The sequence below is a fragment of the Pan paniscus genome, chromosome 7, assembly GCF_029289425.2.
Source record: "Pan paniscus chromosome 7, NHGRI_mPanPan1-v2.0_pri, whole genome shotgun sequence".
NCBI lineage: Eukaryota > Metazoa > Chordata > Mammalia > Primates > Hominidae > Pan > Pan paniscus.
Window position 1 is genome coordinate 64373407 of NC_073256.2, and position 11399 is coordinate 64384805.

The window sequence follows — 11399 nt, forward strand, 5'->3', positions numbered from 1 at the left end:
AGCTAAAACAGAGTGCTAAGCACTCTGGGGAAGGTGCAGTGTTCCAGTACAGTGTTACATCTTATGGGACCACTGTCCTAATGTTGTCTGACGTTGACTTAAATGGCGCTATGTGGCTTGTGACTGTAGTTTTTTTCTTTTCCCACTGCCCTCATCTCACTCTCAAAAGATGGAGGTTGTATGTGGAATCTGAGGAAAGCCACCAGGAATTTTTATACTGCTTAAATAGGCATTCCCCCCAATGAAAACGGGCTGACAACACCACTTGGGTGTGGGGTACAGCCCAATCTTGCTTTTCCGGAAAATATCTCAGCAACCTTGGTCCTTTACTTATTTGAAAGACAGGTTCTGTGCCGGCAGACAAAGGATATTCCTTACATCTTCAGGGTGGGAGGACTTTCTGCTTTTCCTGATCACAGAGGGGATATCCTCTTTCAGCTAAGGCGGCAATAAAAAGGGGTGGCTCAGCCAGGATCACCAAATCTACAGTATTCTCCAGAGTGCCTGCTCGTTTAACTTCAGAGGGGAAAATGACAAACTATGTTGTTGTACACATACTGGCATTTTTAGACTGAAGGCAGAAAAATTCTACTAACCATGAGTAATAATCCCAAATGAAATAATTCCAATGTCGAGGCCTCTGGTTTTTCTTTACTGTTTCATTTGTTTGTGGAATGAAGGATTGGGATGCTGTTTGAAACTAGAGCAAAGGGTGCTTGGTAAAGGCATGGACTGTATTATCCTAAAGCAAATGTCCTAACAACAGTTACCCGATATGAATTGATGGTGATTATGAGTTTGTAACAGTAGTATTTTTAAATAGTGTTTCTACATATCCCCTTGTCTAGAAGAGTGAAATTCCTGAGACCATAGAGAACAAAAGGGAAAGATTGGACATATTTGAATTATACTTACCTGTAACACCTTATTGATTTCTGTTGGATCACAGAGCTGTAGCGAATACTTAATTCCTAGAGATTGCTGCACTGCTCACTTCAAGAGACGAGGAACCGAAAGAGTGGTTGTCAGTAATTACTAAGAGACGCTGTGGGCTCCCCATCTGATGTACTAGGCCTGTGTTGGGGAGCAGGCCTGCGCTGATGGTGAGCACATTGGTGGTTATTTCTGGTGGCCTGGGGAGATTGCATACACCGGGTGCTTGCTATAGGTAAGCTAATTAGTTATTCCTTCACGAATTTAAGGCCTAGAGCCCATCAGCCATGTTCCCTTAAAGTTAAAAAAATAATAAAAAGATGTAGGGGCAATATCACAGATTGTTGAAATTAAAATATGCCGGGCCAAAACTCCTTAACCTGTTGAGCAAACTTTGTAAGTCACCTCCTCCTCTTCCACTTCTTTTCTCCTCCAGTTCTTTCTTCCATGCAGTTCTTTTAGCCAAAAAAATCAATCAATCTATCTATCTATCTATCATCTATCTATCTTTCTATCTATCTATGCAAATGCATTGTTTTGTGAATCTCACTTATCTAAGAGAGTGATTTGCAGAGTTGAACTTACAATAAGGTCTTACAGTCTTTTTCAGGGAAAGCACAATGTTTATTTGGAGTATGTTTTGTCAACATACGGGTAAACTTCAGAGCTTTCATTACATTCTTGTGAAGTTTTGGAACTTAATATTTTTAGACTTTAGAAACAAGTTGCAGGCCTGATTGAGTCAGTGAATAACATTTCAAAGCAAGTTGAAGTTTCTATTTGTAGTTTTAGTTGCTTATGCTGAGTAGACACAGGACTGCTTTCCCCCAAGAGCTTTCTCAGAGTAAGGCAATTAAGCCTAAGAGGCTACTTCATATTAAATCAATCAATAATGGAATAATAAAGGATTGTGTTTAATTCGTATTGGACATAAATTTTACTATGCATGAAATGATCATAGAACTTTCCAAAAATCCAAGCAACCTCAAGATGAATAACTTTGTAAACACAGAAGTACATTAAAGTGACTATTAACGCTATGTTTCCTTTAGTTTTGTGTGCAAAACAATCTTCCCTTTGACTCAGCATTCACTGGATTGTTGCCATGATAAACAGCTTGGACCTTGACTTGATGAAATTGTTTTCCTTAATGTGGAGCTTTTATGATGAAGGCCTTTGGAAACTGTTGAGGAAATGACATCATAGAATTGATCTCCAAGTATATCACAAATCTATTATAAAATTGCTTGAATAAAAGGGAAATAGGTTAGTTACCTGCATAATAGAAATTCAACTTTACTAATTTTATTTTGTGGAGACAGCAATACAAAAATAAGAGTTATATGTGTGACCAGTTGTTTGGGTGGTCGAATCTCCAAATCTCTACCACTTGTCACTCTCCCCTTTGCTGTAGGGTTGTGGTGACAAGCTAGAGTCTCAGTATTCAGACCCACAGAACACTGTCTTATGCACAACTTCTGCATATTTTTCACCCCAACCACTCCCAGTGGCAACTCTTCAAAGAGCTCTTTCTGATGCCCTACGTGAAGTGAACCCTTCTCCACCCAGCCATTCTCTTCCTTGATACTATTTTTTTAGCACTTGCTACTGTGTGAAACAATTGTTTTTTCTAACCTCTCCTTCCCACTAGACTAAATCACATTATCTCTCTCTCTCCGTATATTTAAGTCTATTTCACTCGCTGTATCTCTGCATTTGTTTGTTTATCATCTGTCTGTACCTCTGAAATTTGACCACATGGTCCATGTTGTGTGGTCTGTATTGATGGAAAGTGGTAGGAGAACCACTCCAGCAGGAATGAACCCCAGGTTTCCCTGCAGCACCCTGGGGCTGAGTCCCTGGTACAGTAACCACAATGGAGCCTTTAAAGGGAGCTGGGCAATATAGAAGAGCTTTCATTTAAACTGACCTTTCTCCAAAATTCACACTTGATATTCACTGGTGTTGACGTATTTCTAGCCTTTTTTTTTTTTTTTTTACTGTAATCAAGTGACCAGCCAGTAAGACAAATGCCTAAGGTTTACTAAGGATAGGATTCTTGTATCTCAACATGTAATTTACAAAGTTGTAAATTAAGATGTGGCCTGTGACAGTTAATTATTATGATAGCCATAATGTCAGCGGGTCTGAAGTTTTCGGTAAAGAATCTGGCTCTTTGAGACCTGGCAGAGCTGACCAAGAAATCCTGCTGAATGTGCTGGGCTTGATCCCCTCAGCACTGGGTCATGCGCCACTGTAGCCAGAGTCATGGCAACTGTACTACCTGCAAAGCTGCCTCAGAGACAGAAGATACCCACACCTTTTTCTTACCAAGCCCAGGGAATCTTGCAACATTTGAGCCCTAACCAGGGAATTCATCAGCATCACTAAGCAAAGAACAGGACCTGACCTACCCAGAGACCCCACCAGGCAATGCCTGGTCCTCTTAGCCAATGTCAACCAGAAAATAACTGGTATCACTTCTGATACTTGCCACCATTGTTTAAACCACTTCCCCCAACTCCATAGTTCTTGCTCCCTAAATGAAAAGGAAGCACCCAAGATCGCCTACCCTGAATCATCTTACCCCTTTAGTAGACTCTGTTTATTAGCCTGCACTCTATAACCCCTTTCACTCATATCCAACAAAACTCATTTCAACTGTGAATGTTTACCTTACCAGATCCATCTTTGCACAAAGCCAACTCTCCACCTTTCTTCCCTGAACCTGCTACTGCCCTGAAAATATTGCTTGTCCTGTAGATATTCTCCAGAAAAAACTACCCATTTCCTCAAATCTACTCACTCATAGCCAGAAGAAAGTCAAAATCGTCTGGACTGTCATCAACTTTCCATGATCTTATGAGCTCTATCCATTCTTCTCTACACTTCTTAGAAAGTGCAAGTGCTGCTCCCCCCTCCAGTGCTGCACCTCTTGCTTTGTTCATCCTTTATGCTCCTGCCTGTTTCCTGAATTTGCCTGCTGTCTTCCATCTTGTGCTCCTCAAAACTGCCTGCTGGATTGCCAAAGTGATCCGACCATTTCTTCCTCCTGCTTAACATTGAAAGGCCTTCCCAGTGCCAGCAAGATGGAGTCCAGACCCAGTAGCATGGTTTCCATGGTTTTCCAATATGTGGCATCTGCCAGGCTTGAATGCCTCTTCTCTGACCAGTCCCTGTTTTTAAAGGCTGGAGCCCTAGCAGCCCTGTTAGACTATGAGATTCACTGGGACTTTGGGCCCCTCAGAGTGTCGCATTAACTAGAAGAGGCTGTGTCTCTCTTACTGTGGGCACTCCTCAACAGGCATGTGAAATTAGCTTGTCTCATTTATCCCACTGATATTTGGGGTTTTTCAAAAACTTTCATTTACACCCAAACCTGCAAATGCAAACTTAAAATGAGAACGTTGGACTTCATTTATTAAGAGTCCTTTGAGCTTTATGATTTTTGAAAACAAAACTAAAGTTGATATCCATATATTCTCACTGTCCTTTCACGAGGCCGACCTTATGAAAATGTCAGCAGTTGACCATTTTGACTACAAAAAAACTGCAATTTCATATCAACCTAATGCATGACTGTATCTTTTTATGTTTACTCAATATTTCAGATGATCTAAGCAAAGCCAAGATTCATCTGCAAATTTAAAGTAGCTGTGTTATTATCAGTCATTCAAATTCCGTGTGATTTCCACTCTAGATGTATGTCGTGCTATAGGAAGGAATTTTGGATTTGTTTTTTCTGCTTGTCTCCTGTGTTGGTGGGGAATACCAAATGGCTGTACCTGGAGCAAGTGCCATATATATATATATATATATATATATATATATATATATATATATCTCCTTTCATTAAAATTAATGTTGCCAACCAAACCACTTAGAGCACACTTTGTCTAGCACTTAAGAAATGCAAGTCTGTTTTAAGAAAAATCATTTTCCTGCTCTGATGTAATCTTTAACATGGGATTACATTCAGGGGGATTCAAAGGGGCATTTTTTTTTTTTTTTTAGTACTAGAAACTGGAAAATTAGAAAAAGCGATTTCACATCCATAATTGTAGGAAGTATTTGGTCCTCATTGTTGTCTTTATGTTTGTAAATATGTGTTAGGTCTGTTTCAGGGTAGCCGTTTTTCATATGATCCAAATCCTAGAATCAAGTGTCATGTGGTGCACTTGCTGAATCCACACATCCATCTACACAGTAGTTTTGGGTGCCTGCTCTGAGCCAGGTGTGTCATGTTAGGGCCTGACAAATTACCCCTGCTTTCCACTTGCTGGGCACTGACCCTTTTTGCTGGAACATGGGTAACGTGGTCTATATATATGAGGCTGGGAAGATCAAACTCTGCACAGTATGGTTCCACAAAGGAATTCAGTCCTTGGGACATGCTAGTCCAGGGAACACTTTCTAAACTCTAGAGTGTAGGAGGGCTCAATTTGTTCATTTACTTAAATGTTATAATGAGATAAGATGTGATCGTGCATTATGATAAAAGATTGGAATCTCTGGGGAGAGCAGGGCCCTGGCAACTGCTGTGCACGTTGTCCTTTTGGTTTCTTTTTTTGTGTCATATTAATAGCGTCCTATGGTTTCATATCTGGCTGTTTTCACTTAGCATGCTTTTGAGATTCACTCATGCTGTTGCATGTGTCATGGTCTATATTATTTCTCAGCAGCACTTAGACTTGCGAGTCTTTTAGTCATTCTGGTGGGTGTGCAGTGGCATTTCATTGTGTTTTAATTTGCATTTCCCTAATGATTAATAGATTGTTCATCTTCTTTTTTTTTTTTTTGTGATGGAGTCTCACTCTTGTCACCCAGGCTGGAGTGCAGTGGCATGATCTGGGCTCACTGCAACTTCCACCTCCCAGGTTCAAGCAATTCTCCTGCCTCAGCCTCCCGTGTAGCTGGGACTACAGGCATCTACCACCACGCCTGCTAATTTTTGTATTTTTAGTAGAGACAGGGTTTCGCCATGTTGGCCAGGCTTGTCTCGAACTCTTGACCTCATGGGATCCGCCCACCTCAGCCTTCGAAAGTGCTGGGATCACAGGCATAAGTCAGTGCACCTGACCTGTTTATCTTCTTAATATTGGGCTGTATGTTTTCTTATGGATGAAATATCTTTATCAGATATTAGTCTGTGACATCTTTTATTCTCTTGTTAGCGGCATTTAAGAAGTGAAAGTTTTGGCTGGGTGCGGTGGCTCATGCCTGTGATCCCAGCACTTTGGGAGGCCGAGGTGGGCTGATCACTTGAGGTCAGGAGTTCAAAACCAGCCTGACCAACATGGTGAAATCCCATCTCTAATAAAAACACAAAAATTAGCTGGGTGTCATGGCAGGCACCTGTAATCCTAGCTGCTTGGGAGGCTGAGGCATGAGAATCACTTGAACCCGGTAGTCGGAGGCTGCAGTGAACCGAGATCACACCACTGCACTCTAGCCTGGATGACAGAGCGAGACCTTTTCTCAAAAAAGAAGAAAAGAAAGAAAAAAAATGAAAGTTTTGAATTTTGATGAAGTCCAATTTATATAATTTTAATTTTATGGTTCATGCTTTTTGTGTCCGATCTAAAAAATCTCTCCCTAACCCAAAACCACATAGATTTTCTTTTCTTTGTTTTCTACATGGTTTGTAGTTTTATCTCTTACATTTAGATCCCTGGTGCATTCAGTTAATTTTTGTATATGTGTGAGGTAAGTGTTGATGTTCATTATTTTTCATGTGGCTATCCAATATCAGAAAATCAGAAAATAAGATAATCCATATTCCATTGAATTACCTTAGCATTTTTTTGGTCAAATAACCTAATAAGTGTGGATTTAATTTTGGACTTTCTATTCTGTTCCATTGATCACTGTGTCTGTCCTTATTACAGTATTGTACTGTGTTGATTTTTGTAGTTTTACTGTTAGTTTTTAAATCAGATAGCGCAAGTTCTTTAAGATAGTTCTTTTTCAAAATTGTTTTGCCTAGTCAATATTCTTTTATTTTATATGTATTTTAGAATCAGCTTGTTCATTTCTACAAAAATACTGCTGAGATTTTTATTCAGATTGCATTATACCTATATAGTAATTAGGGTAGAAATTACATCTTAAAAACGCTGGCTTTTCTCATCCATGGACATGGAGTATCTCTTCATTTATTTAAGTCTTCATTAGTTTCTCTTAGCATTGTTCTCAGGTTTAAAGTGTACAGGTCTGCGCATCTTTTGTTATGCACATCTTTTATATTCATAGTATTTTTGATGCTAATATGAATGCAATGCTTAATATAACTCTATTGTTCTTTGACAGTATATAGAAATATAATTGATATTTTAATATTGGCTATGTAGATTGGAACTGTGCCAAACTCACATATTACCTCTATTAGATTTTTTGTAGTAGATTACTTAAGATTTCCTACAAATAAAGGCAGTTTTACTTCTTTCTTTCCTATCTGTATGTCTTTTAAAATTTTCTTCCTTTATTAGCCTGGCTAGACCCTGTGGGACAACGTTGAATAGCAGTGGTAAGAACTGTCATCCTGGCTTGTTCCTACCTTCAGGGGAAGGAAAGCATTTGCTTTTTTCCATTAAGTTTAATGCTAGCTGTAGGTTTTTCCCAATGCCCTTCAAAAGGTAAAGAAAAGTCCATCTATCATTACTTTGTTGATACTTTCTATCCTGAATGAATGATGAGTTTTTTCAAATGCTTTTTCTGTATCTATTGAGGTTCTGTATCATAGGTTTTTGTCTTTTAGTCTGCTAATGTGATATATTATGTTGATTAAGTTTGGAATGTTAAACCAACCTTGCATTCCTAAACTCTTGGTAATGATGTCCTGTTTATATATTCTTGGATTCAATTTGCTGTATTTCCAGTAATGATTGTCACACCTACCTTCAGGAATATTGGTCTGTAATTCTGTTTCCTTGTAATAGAGCTGGTTTGGGTTTCAGGGAAGTGGTGACTTCATTAAGTAAATTTGGAAGTGTTGCCTCTTCTTTTATTTATTGTAAGTTTGTGTAGCATTGGTGTAATTTCTTCCTTAAATGGCTAGTAAAATTTGTAAGTAAAATTATGTTCCTGAAGTTTTCTTCTAGGGAAGGTTTTTAATTAACATTTTAAATTTTAACTAATAGATGTAGGATAATTTGAGTTATCTATTTTTTATTAAGTGAGCTTTGATAGTTTGAGTCTTTTAAGAAATTTGTCCATTTCATATAAAATGTAGTTTATTGGCATAAAGTTGTTCATAATATTCCCTTATTGTCCTTTCAATGAACATAGGATCTATAGCAGTGTCCACTTTTTAATTTTTATTACTGGTAATCTGTATCTTCTTTCTTTTTTCATGGTCAGTCTGGATAGAAGTTTATCAATTTTACTAACATTTTCAAAGAACTAGCTTTTGGCTTTATTGATGTCCTCTATCATCTTTCTATTTTCTGTTTTTTAAATTTCTGTTCTCATCTTTTATTTTCTTTCTTCTCCTTAACCAAGATTTATTCTTCTCTTCTTTTTCCTATTTATTTATTTATTTATTTTGAGATGGATTCTTGCTCTGTCACCCAGGCTGGAGTGCAATGGTGCGATCTCGGCTCACTGCAACCTCCGCTTCCTGGGTTCAAGCAATTCTTGTTCCTCAGCCTCCTGAGTAGCTTAGAGGCACACATTGCCATGCCTGGCTAATTATTATTATTATTTTTTGTATTTTTAGTAGAGATGAAGTTTCACCATGTTGGTCAGGCTGGTCTCAAGCTCCTGACCTCAAGTGATCTGTCCGCCTTGGCTTCCCAATGTATTGGGATTACAGGCATGAGCCACTGTGCCCGGCCCTATTCTTCTCTTCTTATTCTAGTTTTCTTGATGGAAACCTAAATATTACTATATGGAAGCATCTAATGTTCTACATTTCTGTTTAAATACAAAATTAAATTCACATCCTACAAAACTGACATGTTGTGCTTTTATTTTCATTCCTGGTAAATTGGAATAGACACTGAACATTGTGAATCTTATATTTTTTGTTGCTGGCTTTTGTTGTGTTGCTTTAAGTGAAGCTGAATTTTGTTCTACCACCCAGTTATGTTACTTGGAATCAGTGGGATTCTTTGAGGTTTTTGACTCTAGAGCAGTTATTTTCTAGAGCTAATACAGTCCTACTACAAGGGTGAGACTGCTCTGAGCATTCCACCTGATGCTCCAGTTAAAGTTCTTTCAATCAGACTTGTGAGACCATGGACTATTCCCAGCTTTGTATGACCTCTAGGGATGATTTGGTTATTTGTTTGGCCAGTCAGGGTTAATTTCCTGTCATTTTTTACAGATCAGTACTCAGCCAAAAATCAAGGTGACCCCTCTGTGATGCTGTTCCCAACATCCAGCCATCTCACTCTTCATGAACTTCCATCTGAGTCTCAACCCAGTGAGAAGCTCGGCCTGTTCATGCATTTTGGCCTGGGCACAGTCTCCAAGGGGTGAGCTGTTATCACTGTAGGCTCCCAACCCTTTGCTTACCTTTTTCCTGGGGCCATGATTCTCTGCTACCTTCTCTCCAAAGCTCAAGCCATGTTTAATGTATTTTGCCTGCTTTTCTAGTTGTTTAAGTTAGGAGAATAAATCGGATCCCTGTTCCTTATCTGGGCCAGAAGAGAAAGTCCCACTGTATATTTTTTTCTTTTTCTTTTTCTTTTTTTTTTTGAGACGGAGTCTCGCTCTGTCACCCAGGCTGGAAGTGCAGTGGCACGATCTCGGCTCACTGCAAGCTCCGCCTCCCGGGTTCATGCCATTCTCCTGCTTCAACTTCCCGAGTATCTGGGACTACAGGCACCCGCCACCATGCCTGGCTAATTTTTTTGTATTTTTTTTAGTAGAGACGGGGTTTCGCCATGTTAGCCAGGATGGTCTCGATCTGCTGACCTCGTGATCTGCCCGCCTAGGCCTCCCAAAGTGCTGGGATTACAGGTGTGAGCCAGCGCGCCCAGCCAGTAATTCTATAATATATAATAAACTCATGAAAAGCAGCCTTGATATACTTTCCAGCATTTAAAACTCTTCTAGATCTCTACACTTTTATGGTTTCATAATATCCTTTTAAGAAAAAAAAAGCACATATTTTCAAACGTATATTTTTACATACTTATATATTATGTACATTCATATACATGTATTTTATATTAATGCATTTATGAATTATAAAGCATATACATCTATAAAATCTACGTCTATATACATTTATAAAATGTATAAAAGCATACACATTTTAAAATCTTTTTGTCTGATAAAAATTATTGCCTAGTGAGAAATGTGATCAAATGTGCTTTGCATTTCAAGAACAATTTTGTTTTTATGTAAAAATCCTGCCGCGGTTATGATTGGGATACCGTCAAGTCTATCGACTAATTCTCAGAGGACTGAGACCATAACTGTGTTAAATCTTCCCATGCATATGCATGGGATATCCCTTTTATTTTAGTTTTCTTTAATTTTCTCAGCAACATTTGATAGTTCTAAAAAGCATATTCTTAAAGGTTTATGTTTTTGCTGCTGCCATATATGTAATTCTTTTTTTCAAAAAGTTTGTTTCCGATTGTTTGTTGCTAGTATATAGAAGTACAATTGATTTCTGTTGACCTCGTATTTTTCAAACATGCTAAATATCCTTCACTTATTAGTTTTGGTAGCTGTTTAGTAAGTGCCTCAGGATTTTTAGAGAAGCAATCATGTTGTTCATATATGTTGACAATTTTACTTATTTGTTTCCAAACTTGATGGTTTTTTTTTTTTTCTGGCTTTATTGAACTGGTTAGGTCATCCAGTACAATGTTGATAAGCAGTAAAAGCAGAAATCCTTGCTCTGTTCCTTCCACCACTAAATATGTTAGCTGAGGATTTTTCATGGATGTCCTATAGCAGATTGAGAAATTTGTGTTCTATTCCAAGCTTCCTGGGAGTTCTTATCAATGGGTATTGAATTTCTTATTGCTTACCCCCATTTGCTGGAAGCAACACAAGTATCTATTAGGTGATAGCTACATGTTAGACAAAGCGTTAACGAATCTCAAATGCTTCTCTTCTAGTAAGAAAAATGATGCATAACTTACTCTTAAATTTGACAGCTTTTTGAAACTGTGCCACACTATGATCAGCAAACATGCGTGTGGCACAAAAAAGACACATAATCTCTCCCCCTCTTGTTATGAATTGTCAAGATTTCACAATTTTTGTAAAGCTCTTGTTTTTATAAAATTGAGTATATCATTGGCTTTGTTCACTTTGGATTTAATTTCCTTACTAAAGTACTTTGCCCATGACTTATGGAATAGAGTCACTTGATAGCCCTACCTAGTCGTTTTTGTTTTCATCCTGGTTAAAAATTCATAATTTTTTGGTAAAATATTGTTTTTATTTACTACTTCCTTTTGTGTTAGATATGCTTTCTTTAGCATATCTGTCCCTTAGAGGCT